Source organism: Lithobates pipiens, unplaced genomic scaffold, assembly GCF_037356315.1.
Source record: "Lithobates pipiens isolate NorthernLeopardFrog02 unplaced genomic scaffold, aLitPip1_a1.2 Scaffold_8, whole genome shotgun sequence".
NCBI lineage: Eukaryota > Metazoa > Chordata > Amphibia > Anura > Ranidae > Lithobates > Lithobates pipiens.
In genome coordinates this window covers 275,697,699-275,710,458 of record NW_027507903.1, presented here as the reverse complement: position 1 = coordinate 275,710,458, position 12,760 = coordinate 275,697,699, and the positions used below count along the sequence as shown (strand labels likewise).

Here is a 12,760-nt window from a genome sequence, read left to right as displayed (position 1 = left end):
TGTAGGGGGAGTATTGGGGATGTTTGCGTTGATGTTATACAGGGATTAATAATAGTGTTCGAATTCATCTGCAATGACCGCATTTTTTGTAATTGTCTGACCCTTTTGGAAATGCAGGGGGTGTATTGTGTTCCTTGCTTTCTTTGTACGTAGTGATTGGGCTAGTAGGTGGCCTGAATTATTTCCATATTCATAAAAAAGTTTCTGCGAGAGAATTAATTATTTTTTTCAGATTACGACCTAGTTCTTCTTGTATGTGTGTACAGATATCAAAGAGTTCCTTGTGAGTGCTTTGTGCTAACGTGTGTTTCCTTAAGTGTTTTGAGTTTTGCGAACAAGTCTGCGAGCTTGGCTGTTTTCTCTTTTTTGATTGCTGCTGCTAAGGAAATAAGTTTGCCCCTCACTACACATTTGTGCTTCCCACTGGGTCAACTTATGCCGCGTACACACGATCGGACTATCCGGTGGACTTAGTCCATTGGACAACCGGCCGGACTATGCAGCGGAGGTCCGTCTGACTTTCCGAACGAGCGGACCTGCCCACACACGACCTGACTTTTCTGGTGTACTAGGTCCGGCAGACAATCCGCCGGACTATGGCGGGAGTCCGCCGGACTTTTGAAATGAACGGACTTGCCCACACACGGAGTAAAGTTTGTTAATTTTGAACGTGACTCCAGGTAGCTGGGACTAGCAAAGGAAGTGAATTTTGCCGCCTCCATTGGCGAGATTGACACCTCTCTAGTCCCGTCACCTGGTATGGATTTAAAGGGGAACCCCTACATGGAAAAAATGGTGTGTGGGTCCCCCCAAAGTCCATAGCAGACCCTTATCCGAGCATGCAGCCCAGCCGGTCAGGAAAGGGGATGGGGATGAGCGAGCACCCTCTCCTGAGCCGTACCAGGCCGCATGCCCTCAACATGGGGGGTGCTTTGGGGAAAGGGGGGCCCTGCCTTTATTGGTTTGTGCATGGCATTCGAGAGAATAAAAACTTGAAGGTCCTTTCCTTCAACTTGCAGCCTAGTTCTTTTGAATTGATTCCTAATGATCCTCCACTTTCCAAGTATACTTATATGTTTTCTTCCATGTAGTCTTTTTAAAATCTTCCAGTATGCTCTGCAACCTGTCATTTTGAGAGGATAGGGATCATGTGTATTTTGGACTCTATATTCACAGTATGTCCCGGGTCCTAGTCTGTAACCTGCTGCCTGTTAATTACTCTATTGCAGCAAAATCTCACTACGATTGGGGTGCCATTAAGATGTAATAGCATCTCACAAGCATCCCATGATTTGGAATCACAAGCACAATCACAGCAATTCCACCTGTGGGCAGGATTGCTCAGGTGTGAATGGCACCTAAGTTTCCTGCCCACATTCGTACCCGACTTTTATATCTCATTCTTGCTGTAGGAAATGCTTCAGTAAAAATGACAATTGTAAAGAAAAAAGTACATTGTCAGCTTCTTTCAGATTCCAAAATTGACACACAATACATAACAGAACCTTAGGTAGGGGTCTGCTGTGTAGTTTGGGGGGGGGGTGCTGTTTTTTTTTTTCTTTTAAAAAAGCAGCAAGGAGGGAGATGTAATTTATCTCATCTTAAAGTCTTACATTTTTCAAGGCAAATGGATTAATTTCACAGCCAGTTACAGTGCTCTCTCCACCAACCCCACGGTTATTTGGCTAGAGTATAGAGGGTAAGGCTAAACTACTGTTTGATTAGTACAGCATCTGTCAAGAAAGCTTAATAATATTTTCCTTAGAACATGTGCATCAGTTTAGCAGAATTGGCATTGATGTACTGTATATTCTTCAAAGTGCGAACATTACAAACAATATTTTACCTTAGATAATTGTTCATGTAAAAGACAGTACAACTAAAACCACAGTCAAAAATAAAAAATGTAAAGCTAATTGTAACAGAGATGTTAGTGTAACAGACACATGCGGAGAGTAGGAAAGAAGTAAGAAAGCTTTTTATTTAACAGTAGCAGGGTTAACACACAGCCAGGTAGCAGCTATCACATCCAGGCAAAGCAAGAGTCCGTGTTGATAAAGGGTAATATGTGCCAGGCTGGCCAAACAAAGGAAGTAACAGAGTTCTGGCAAGTAGGGGTAGTCCGTACTCAGTCTTGGTTACATAAGAATAAAATTGGCTCTACTAACAGCGCAATTGATGACAGGGTTAATCCACGCTCAGGATGGCACACAGCCAAGGGTAATCCACTCTCAAAATGGCAAACAGCCAAGGGTAAGCAACTCCCTGGATGGAGGCTGCAGGACAGGCAAACCACACAACTGCCTTCTTCCAGCACATGTTTCTACAGATCAAAATCCGTCACAAACACTTCCCTCCCACCCTTGGAAAAAGGACGGGATAAACTATAAAATGACAATAGCCACACATATCAGGTGTATTCAAGCTCATCAGCAGGGGCTGCTGGAAGAGTTCACCCTCCCTCCACATGGACATCCATCCCATAATATACAGTTCTTCCAAGACCGACACAAACAATGGAATACAACCACACCACAAACGATTCCAGCAGGGGACAGATCTCTGGGGTGTAAGGGTCAAGGAGGTACAGAGACTGTGACACAAATTTTTAACAAACGGGTGGGTTTACTGCTCAGGAGCCTGTAAGGGTGGGTCTCATCCATGAACCGCAATTTAAACATAACTACTGTTATGCAATCTAAATGCACAAGAAATTAGAATGAACAACTATTATCAAAGCTAGAATCAGTGCAATGTTATCATAGGAGCAGCATTACCTGAAATGCAATGTTATTATAGTGGCCATGTCACAAAAGTGCCTTTTTTTAATGTACCTTGTTATACAGGTGTTTAGATGCCATATATCAATTTACGATACCAATAAGGTTATGTATTGCCAAATAACAATTTTCTTAGGTGCCATGTTAGAATATAACACATAACAAAGATGCCATGTAGCTATGTACTATTTCCACAGGGCAATCTGCATAAATCAGAAACATTAAACACGTATATCACATATAATATCCTCAGTCAGCAATATATCCCAGTCCCATCCATAAATATACAATATTTTTTCAGAAGTACACCTTCACTCAGTATGCAGTCATCCTACAAAATTATGTATACCACCCTAGGCAGTAGAAGACATACAGTATATTCAAATTGATATTATAAGCCCTATCAGTCCCCACACCCTGCTTCTCTACGTGCCTTCTAAAGTTTTGAAATGTTCTTCTGGTTCTCTTTCAATGTTTGCCACTGTGGGGTGGGCAGTATTTAGCAGAGTGAACAGTGTGCCTTCTTCTATTAGCAGCAGAATGTATTTATATTGCATGTGAGCTGCTGTGTGTCCATCCCGTATATATCATATGCACAACTACAAGGAATGATTTGATATGGAGGATTGGTATAAAAGACACGGGAATTTTGTGAAAGCAAATTGCTATATACTATGTTTACTTATATTTCAAAAGGGTTCTCATTAATACATTGGGCCCCTTCCACAAGAGAAAAAAAACAACAGTTACATACAGTGCCTTGAAAAAGTACTCATATCCCTTGAAATTTTCCACAATTTGTCAGGATTACAACCAAAAACTTAAATGTATTTTATTGAGATTTGTAAAATAACCTTTTGCTGCAATTACAGCTGCAAGTCTTTTTGGGCTTTTCTCTACCAAATTTTCACATCTAGAAAGTGACATTTTTGCCCATTCTTCTTTGAAAAATAGCTCAAGCTCTGTCAGTATGGATGGAGAGTGTCTGTGAACAGAACTTTTCAAGTCTTGCCACAAATTCTCAATTGAATTTAGGTCTGGACTTTGGGCCATTCTAACACATGAATGTGCTTTGATTTAAATCACTCCAGTGTAGCTCTGGTTCTATGTTTAGGGTCGTCGTTCTACTGGAAGGTGGATCTCCACCCCAGTCTCAACCCTTTTGCAGACTTTAAATGGTTTTGTTCTAAGATTGCCCAGTATTTTGTAAACTGCCTTCTCATTGTTTAGGGAAACTCGGCAGGGCTGCCCTCTCTCTCCATCCATCTTTGCTATTGCTATGGAGCCTGAGGCGGAGGCTTTAGGCACCTCCCTTATTTTAAGGGATTGCAGATTGGGTGGCTGGAGGAGAGGGTGACCTTGTACGCAGATGACCTTTTACTATTTTTAAATGATGCTGGACCCTTTCTCCAAGGGGCTTTGAAGATATTGGACTTTTTTTCAATAGTCACAGAGTTGAAGGTAAATTGGAATAAGTCTATGTTGTTTCCAATATAGGGGCCCACAGTAATGTAAGATATCACATTGCAGTGGGTGGAGAATTTCAAATACTTAGGAGTTGTAATTACCCACCAAGCTTCTGAATTTATTCCCTTCAATTTGACTCCGATTTTGGGAGATATTGGGTCAAAATTGAAAGTATTGAAGTCTCTACCATTGTCTTTATTGGGACGTATTAATCTTTTAAAAATGAAAATTATACCAAAATTCATTTACTTATTTAGACACTCTTTCCAGTGGTCTCCTATGTCCTTTTTTACAAAATTAAACCAACTTTTTTCATTGATTGAAAAACCCCAGATATAAATGAACCACTCTGATGCCTTCTTGCGAGCAGGGAAGACTAGCTTTTCCGGATATATATAAATACCCTCTATTCCTCTACCTGGGTGGAAGCGGCAGTAGTTGGCTCTATGGATGCTCTTAAGGCTCTTTTATTTATATCAATATCAGTTGACTTCTTCAATGCTCATTACTATGTGAGCCTGGGAGGCTGGTCTTAGGTGTGAGCATTATCCCAAGGGTGCTTTTTCTCCAAATGCCCCTTTATGGCTTAATCCTACTCTTCCTCAATTTAAAAAAAAAAAAATTTAACTTCAAGTTTTATTATTATCAAAAAAAAGTTAGGTAAAAGCAGTACATTGCCAAATGGGCATACCCTGGCATGAAACATATCGTTGAAATAGAATACAAACAAATACAGGTATGCAGGTATGAGTACATGTCAGGGAAGATTGTCAGTTTCCTATCCAAATGCATGACCTCTAAAAAAAATAGAGGTAAACACAAAGAAAAAAAAGAACATAAAAAAAAGAAAAAACAGTAGGTATAACAAGAAATTGTATCAAGCGCTTGCTGTAGGCAATAACTGAGTGGGGGAGAAAAGAGGGGAGATGAGTCAGTGCATAAGTTGTTCTTAGGCAATATAGAGTACTCCAAAGTTTAGTATCAAGTTACATATGATTGTAGAGAAACAACAAAAGAGGTAATCGGGATTGGTCAATTCAGTGGGCTGCTCCTTGGGTCAGCCACCCACGTTTCCCAGGCTGTATGGAACTTTTGAGTTTTCTGGTTCGCTTTAGCGAAGGCATATTCTAATTAAAAGTGAGTTTTCAGCAGCACCAGAACTTCTTTCAAGGATGGTGGTTGTATAGATTTCCATTTTTTTGCAATAGCTAGCCGGGCAGCGATGAGGATATGGGTCAGAAGGGTGTGCAGGTGGTACGGCCAAGAGAACACAGACACTCCTAGTAATAAGTCAATGGGTGAGAGTGGGATGGAAATTCTACAGACCTGAAATATTAGGGATTTTATTTTTTTCCAGTATGGCTTTATCTGAGGCCAACCCCACCAAATATGGAACAGGGTGCCTCTATCCCCGCACCCTCTCCAGCAGTTAGGTGAGGAAGAAGGGAAGATTTTAGCGAGTCTGGTCGGGGTGTAATACCAGCCGTGATAAAGTTTCATGAGTGATTCCCAATGTGAGATGCAATGAGAGAATCGTGCGGGGGCATTTAGGGCTTTCTGACACCTTTGCGGTTGTACGGGTTGTTGCGCTCTGGATGACCAGTAGTCGCTGGGTGTGGGAACCACTTCAGGGTCTGGTGAGGTAAGTATACTATAAATAAGTGAGATACCTCATGATTTTTGATTTTTGTCGCCAAAGAACTTTATTAAGGGGTCCATCAGGGAGTTCGTGGTGGAGAGGGGTAGGTTTTCCAGGATAGCTCTTATCCAGAGATAGAGGAAAAACGTTGTTGAAGGAATATGAAATTGGTGTTGTATTTGGGAGAAGGATAAGAGAGTTGTGGAGGAAAATAAGGCACCTACGTTGGTAATACCAGCTTTTACCCATTCCTCTTTGGGTAGATCAGGGGAGAAAATTTGTAGGGATTTGAGGGGGACCAGCGTAAGGACTGCTGGAGAGATCTCTTTGGTGCTCTGAAAGTATGCCTGCCATACCCTGAGGGAGGCATTAATTGAGTCCAATGGGTAACGTGGGGGTTTAAAATGAACCCACATTGCTGTCAGGATTTCAATCGGTTCAAGTGCTAAAATGGTGAGTTCTATCTGTTTCCAAGTAGGTTGTAGTTACGAAGACCACCAGGCTTGAGTTAGTCTAGTAACATGGCTCGGTAATATGCTTTGATGTCTGGGGCACCTAGTCCACCAGAGCGTGTGGGGGTTAGGAGTGTGTTCATTTTAATCATGGGGTGTTTGCGTTGCCAGATAAAAGTATTAACTATCCCTTGGGGTTTTTTGAGTTGGGCTTGAAGGAGTGGCAGGGGGATTGAGCGGAAGAGGTATAGGATGTGTGGGAGTAGGTACATTTTAGCCTGGGCAATTCTACCTGCCCAGGAGGCTGGCATGGATAATAGGTCCTTGGAGAGGTGGGTAAGCTTGCCTACGATGTTTTCAAGATTAGTTTGCACTAGAATGGAGCTGGGGTACGTTAATGGAACGCCCAAATAATGAAGAAAAGAATTGGTGGCCCACGTAAAAGAGGTCTTCACCGAGATCGTAGAGACGGTCTCGTGGTCTAGGCCAAGATTAAGCATGAGAGATTTAGAATGATTTATCTTATAAATGGAGACAGCACTGAAGGAATCTAATATATGTTGAACTTCGGGGAGTGAATGTAAGGGGTCCGTAAGTGCAATGATGACATCATCAGCATAGAGGCCAATCTTGTGTTCCGTGTCTCCAACTTTAATACCTTTGATTTGGGAGTTCGTTCTAATGGTCTGTGCTAGGGGTTCCATTACCAGGGCGAAAATTAAAGGGGACAAGGGACATCCTTGCCTAGTTCCGTTGGTAATTTGGAAAGGGTTCGAGATAATGCCCAAGGTCCATACACGCGCACTAGGCTGTGAGTATAGTCCCAGGATGGCTGACAGGAAGGTGCCTGACATCCCGACCTTCCGGAAGGACTGCCTCCATATATGGCCAGGAGACTGTCGAATGCCTTCTCTGCATCCAGGGAAAGGAAGAGAGAAGGCATTCGCTCACGTTTGACCCATTGAATAAGGTCAATAAATCGCCTAGTGCCATCTGTGCCGTCTGCCGCCCTGGGACGAAGCCCACTTGGTCGAGGTGGATTAGTTCAGGGAGAACTGTGGCAAGTCGTTGAGCTAGAAGTTTGGCGTACAATTTGCTGTCTGTGTTAAGAAGCGAGATGGGACGGTAATTAGCGGGTTATCTGGAGACTTCCTGGGTTTAGGAATAGTAACTACTAGTGCTTCTAGAGACTCCTTTGGGATATGTCCCATGGATGTAAATTGGTTATAAGTTCTGCAGAGATAAGGGACGATGAGATCAGCATAGCGCTTATAATATTCATTGGTAATGCCATCAGGGCCCGGGGCTTTATGTAGGGGAAGTTTCCTAATGAGTTTATGTATCTCCTCAGGGAGGAAGGGGGCCGACAAAAGGTCAAGTTGTTCAGGGTTTTTTCGTAGGAAGTGAGATGGACGCTAAGAATTTGGTGATATCTGCTTGGGTGGGGGGGAGGAGTCAATGTCCACGAGGTTGTAGAGAGTGTGATAGAAGTTACTAAATTTGTTTGCAATATCAAGAGGGTTGGAAATGCGTGTTTTTTGAGAGGTTGTAAAGAAGGAGATTTTTTTGTTGGTCAGTTGTTGTTTTAGTTGTTTGGCCATGTAGACAGTCGGTTTGTTGGCTGAGGAGTACGATTGCAGTTTGAGACGCTTTATATAGTAGTCGAACTTTAGGTGGAGGGGTTCGCTGAGTTTAGACCTGAGGTTTTTTAATTCTGTGGAAATCTTGTCTGAGGGGGATGTTTTATTAATGTTTTCTAGTGCACGAATTTGTTGGAGCATGGATACCGTAGTGGCTGCACGGGTCTTTTTCTGATGCGCCCCGAGTTTTATAAAGAGACCTTGTAGGCAAGCTTTGTGAGCATTGCAGATGATGGCATGGTCATTAACGGAGTTCTCATTAGTCTGGAAATACAACAGAATTTCTGATTGTATTTGTGAGGCAAGTTTAGGGTCATTAAGGAGAGAGGAGTTCAATCTTCAGAGAGTATGTCTGGGTGTCTGTGATAAAGGGGCTAGTTTGATGGTGACTGGGGCGTGGTCGGACCATGAAATAGTTCATATGCGTGAGTCAGTTATTGACTCTAGCAGATGTTTATCCATGATAATTAAGTCTATTCTTGAATAGGACTGGTGGGGGGAGGAAAAGAAGGTGTAGTCTCTTTCTGAACCATGTGTGCATCTCCACGAGTCATAGAGGTCCTCGCGCGCAAGCATGGCGGCCAAGGCGGAGGGTCTGCGTGTAGTGAGGGAGGTTGAGTCTAATAAGGGATCTGATAGCCCATTAAAATCCCCACACATAACTAGAGCCGAGGATCTGTAAGGGGTTAGTTTGGCCATAAGGGTTGTAAAGAATTTCTTTTGTGCTACATGAGGGGCATATAGATTAACAATGGTTAGGGGGCGGGCATTCACTGTGGCCGATAAAATTATGAACCTTCCCTCTTCATCTATCTCAGAGTGATGTAGAACAAAGTAGACCGAGGTACTGACAGCTATCATCACCCCTCTCTGTTTGCATAAGGCATTCGCAAAAAAGGTGTGAGGGTAGCGTTTATTGGAACAGGAGGGGGGGTTAGACTTGGAGAAGTGAGTCTCCTGGACGCAGAGAATGTCAGTGCGGAGGGTCAGTGCCTCCTTCCAGAGAAGGCTACGTTTAAAAGGGGAGTTGAGGCCTTTTGCGTTAATAGTAGAGATTGTGAGAGCCATACCTGCAGGGAAGACAATGGGGGGGGGGGGGGGATGCTCAGAAAGAGACTACTCCTGCAAACATAAACAAGAAAAATAAAACAGTAACTTTCAAATACGTTCTTTGATCAGTGGTGTGCAAATATAATACACAGTAAGGGGTCAACAATATCAACCAAGTAGGGGGTATGGGGGGTAAAACCGTAACAGTACGGGTATCTTGTTGTGTGCTTAGCATCCTCTAACCTGGGGGGTGCAAAAAGGTGTATAAACAATACCGTTATTTAAGTTCAAGTAAACAAAGGTAAACAGAAGTAAGCGTGTATACTTGCAGAGGTCGATCCGACCAAGGCAGGGAGATCATTGTAAGGACTGGGTCCATCAGAATGCTAAGCGTTGTGGTCTTGATGGGAAGATGACCCCTTTCCAGCAGGGAGTGATGAGAGATGTTCATTAGTATGGTCAGCATCTCTGGGGGGTAGCGGGAGGAAACCCCAGTTGGTTAACTTCTTGTAGCCATCTTTAGGATTGAGAATGGGGATCACTTGCTGTTGGTAGTTCACCAAAAGTTTAATTTAGTTGTAGGTAATCTTCTTCTGTTGCAGAATGGAAGTGACTGGAGAGAAGGCTTTACGTAGCTCCATCGTTGCCGGGGAGAGGTCCGTACATAGCTTAACATTTGCATAGGGGGGAGGCAGAGATTTTGAGAGTCTGGATGTAGCCAGAATTTGTTCCTTAATGTGGAACAAGTGAATTCGGGCCAGGATGTCTCTAGGGACGTCATCAGGTAGATGAGTAGGTTTGGAAATCCTGTGGGCTCGATCAATTAAGACGTAGTTGTTGCCCAGATGTGGCACTAGCGCTGTGAATAGTTGTTGCAGGTACGGGATAATATCTGGTGTCTTAATGGATTCCGGGATCCCTCTAAATTTGATATTATTTTGCCTGGCGCGGTCTTCCAAATCCGCCATTTTTAATTTTAGGCGGTGAATTTCTGCGGTATGGTGGTCATGTGCGTCTAGCAATTCATTGTGGGTTTTGGAGTAATCTTGTAATGTTTCTTCTATGGCGTCTGTTCTCTCCTCCAGACAATCCACTCTGTCATGGATTTGTGACATTGAGAATTAAAGCTCTCTGTGGAGGTCTTTCTGGAGCATTAACATCATAGCTTTTAGCATAGCCTCAGACACTGGGTTGTCTGATACTGGGACTGCAGCTAATGAGGGGGTCTGGTCAGCGCTCTGTCCTCCTGCTACTACTGCACACCACAGCTGCTTCTTAGCATGAGGCTCTTTACATGGGGATTGAGCTGGAGATGAAGCCAGACTCTTACCTCTGTCTGAGTGAGGTGTCCCCAGAGGTGCTGGTGGCGGTGGCAGGGTGTCCATCTCATTCCCAGGAGCAGTGGATCGTCCCTCCGCTGTGCGCTGGGAGTGTGGCGGCCTGTTAGAGCGAGGAGGGCTGGGAGAAGCTCGGCGAGGGATCCCTGTGCCGGCGCCATCTTGGGCTGTCTGCATGGCGGCGGCCGAATAATAATGTGTCAGGTGGCGCGGTGCAGGGGGCTTCTGCCGCTTCTTTGACATGCCCCGGAGTCCTTGAGGTGTCCCCAACCCAGGCAACATGCCTTGGTGGGGGAAATAGTTGCCTTGAGTAGCCCTTCTCCCTGCCGTGGAAGGTGGTCATTGATCGGAAATGATCCACTTTTTCTACACTCACTTCGAATTTTAATGTTCCAAATTCCCATCTATTTAGATATTTTCAGCTTCATCATCCTTTCCATACACAATTTCCATGGGATAGTTTAACGATTAGACAATCTACTTTAGAACTAGTACTTAGGTCCAAGTGTCTTGATAAACCTATTTCGAGATTGTATTCTCACCTTATGTTAATTTCTATCTTGCCATTAGAGGCTCTTAGAGCTAGGTGGGTGTGAGACATACCAGATTTAGATATGGAGGATTGGAGGGGTGTGTGGGATCTCCCTTTGCATTTGTTGATATCTTTGAGAGATTGTAATATCCAATATAAATTTTTACATAGAGCATATATCACGCCACATAGATAAATCCTGTGTGCTCTTCAGAGTGTTAGCGAGACTCAGTGGGATTTTACACATATCTTCTTGACTTGCCCATATATAGCTATTTTTTGGTTGGAAATTGTGGATTTATTGAATTCTATTACCTCTGCTCCTTTGCCGGTTTCAATGTCTGTTTATGGGGCTTGATAGAGACTATTCTTCCTACAGTGTCTGAGCGAGTGTTTGGTAATATAACATTATTTTAAACAAGAAAAGCCATTGCGCTGCATTGGAAGAAACCTCAGTCTCCTACGCTCTCATATTGGAAACAATTGGTAAATAATAATCTTCCTTTATATAGAGATACTTATATGAATAGGGGTTGTCCTAGTAAATATGATAGTGTGGGCTACAGTAAGTGGCTGAATAAACAGTTTACAGCATTTAATGCCCATGGGGGCCACTATCCATAATATGTGCACCTCCATATGAGTATAGTTTTGGTGAGAGCCATTGGTGAGAGAAGGAATTAATGTTTGCCCTTTTTTTTTCTTTTTTTCTCCTTTTCCTTTCCCTTCTCCTATAGATTAACCAGCTATATTGCATTCTGAAACTGTTTTTATTCATATTCTTGGCTCCTTGTGTATGTTTTGTTGTGTTGTGTTTTGTTTTTTTGCTAAGAAACTTAATAAAAAGATTTGGAAAAAAAAAAGATTGCCCAGTATTTGGCTCCATCCATATTCCCATCAACTCTGACCAGCTTCCCTGTCCCTGCTGAAGAAAAGCATCCCCACAATATGATGCTTGCACCACAATGTTTTACGTGAGGATGGTGTGTTCAGGGTGATGTGCATTGTTAGTTTCCTCTAGAGTTACCATAGATGCTTCTCTGATTAATTCTCTCCTTGCCCGGCCTGTCAGTTTAGGTGGATGGCCATGTCTTGGTAGGTTTGCAGTTGTGCCGTACTTTTTCCATTTTCAGATAAAGGATTGAACAGTGCTCCACGAGATGTTCAAAGCTTGATATTTTTTTATAACCTAACCCTGCTTTAAACTTCTCAACAACTTTATCCCTGATTGTCTGGTGTGTTCCTTGGCCTGCACCATCCTGTTTGTTCACTATGGTTCTCTAACAAACCTCTGAGGGCTTCACAGAACGGCTGTATTTATATTGATTAAATTACACACAAGTGGACTCTATTTACTAATTAGGTGACTTCTGATTGGTTCAATTCGATTTTAGTTAGGGGTATCAGAGTAAAGGGGGCTGAATACAAATGCACGTCACACTTTTCAGTTATTTATCCGTAAAAGAAAATGTGAAAACCATTTATCATTTTCCTTCCACTGCACAATTATGTGCCCCTTTGTATTGGTCTATCACATAAAATCCCAATAAAATGAATTTACGGTTTTGGTTGTAACATGACAAAATGTGGAAAATGTCAAGGGATATGAATACTTTTTCAATGCACTGTATGTAGTAGTAAATAAGTGCAGCCTTTCATTTAAAGCTTTTGGCTACATACGCACTAAGGTTTTCTTGGAATAAAATATTTTTAGCATAAAAACACAGTGTTTGTCTATGCTCATGGACATGCAGATGGGGTAGACAGCCAAACATAGAAGTGAATGGCTTTACACCTCTGTAAAAGTCAAGTCCTCTGTGCATTGGTGTTTACCCATGCATGCATGTACAACACATTTCTAGG

At 42.8% G+C, this 12,760-nt stretch overlaps 1 protein-coding gene across 1 annotated transcript in view; it reads left to right on the top strand.

Annotated features, from left to right (window-relative positions):
- LOC143962680 (dynein axonemal heavy chain 3-like) overlaps positions 1-12,760 on the top strand; it is a 2,426,925-nt gene that overhangs the window by 1,039,518 nt on the left and 1,374,647 nt on the right. The gene's annotated exons all lie outside the window — the stretch shown is intronic.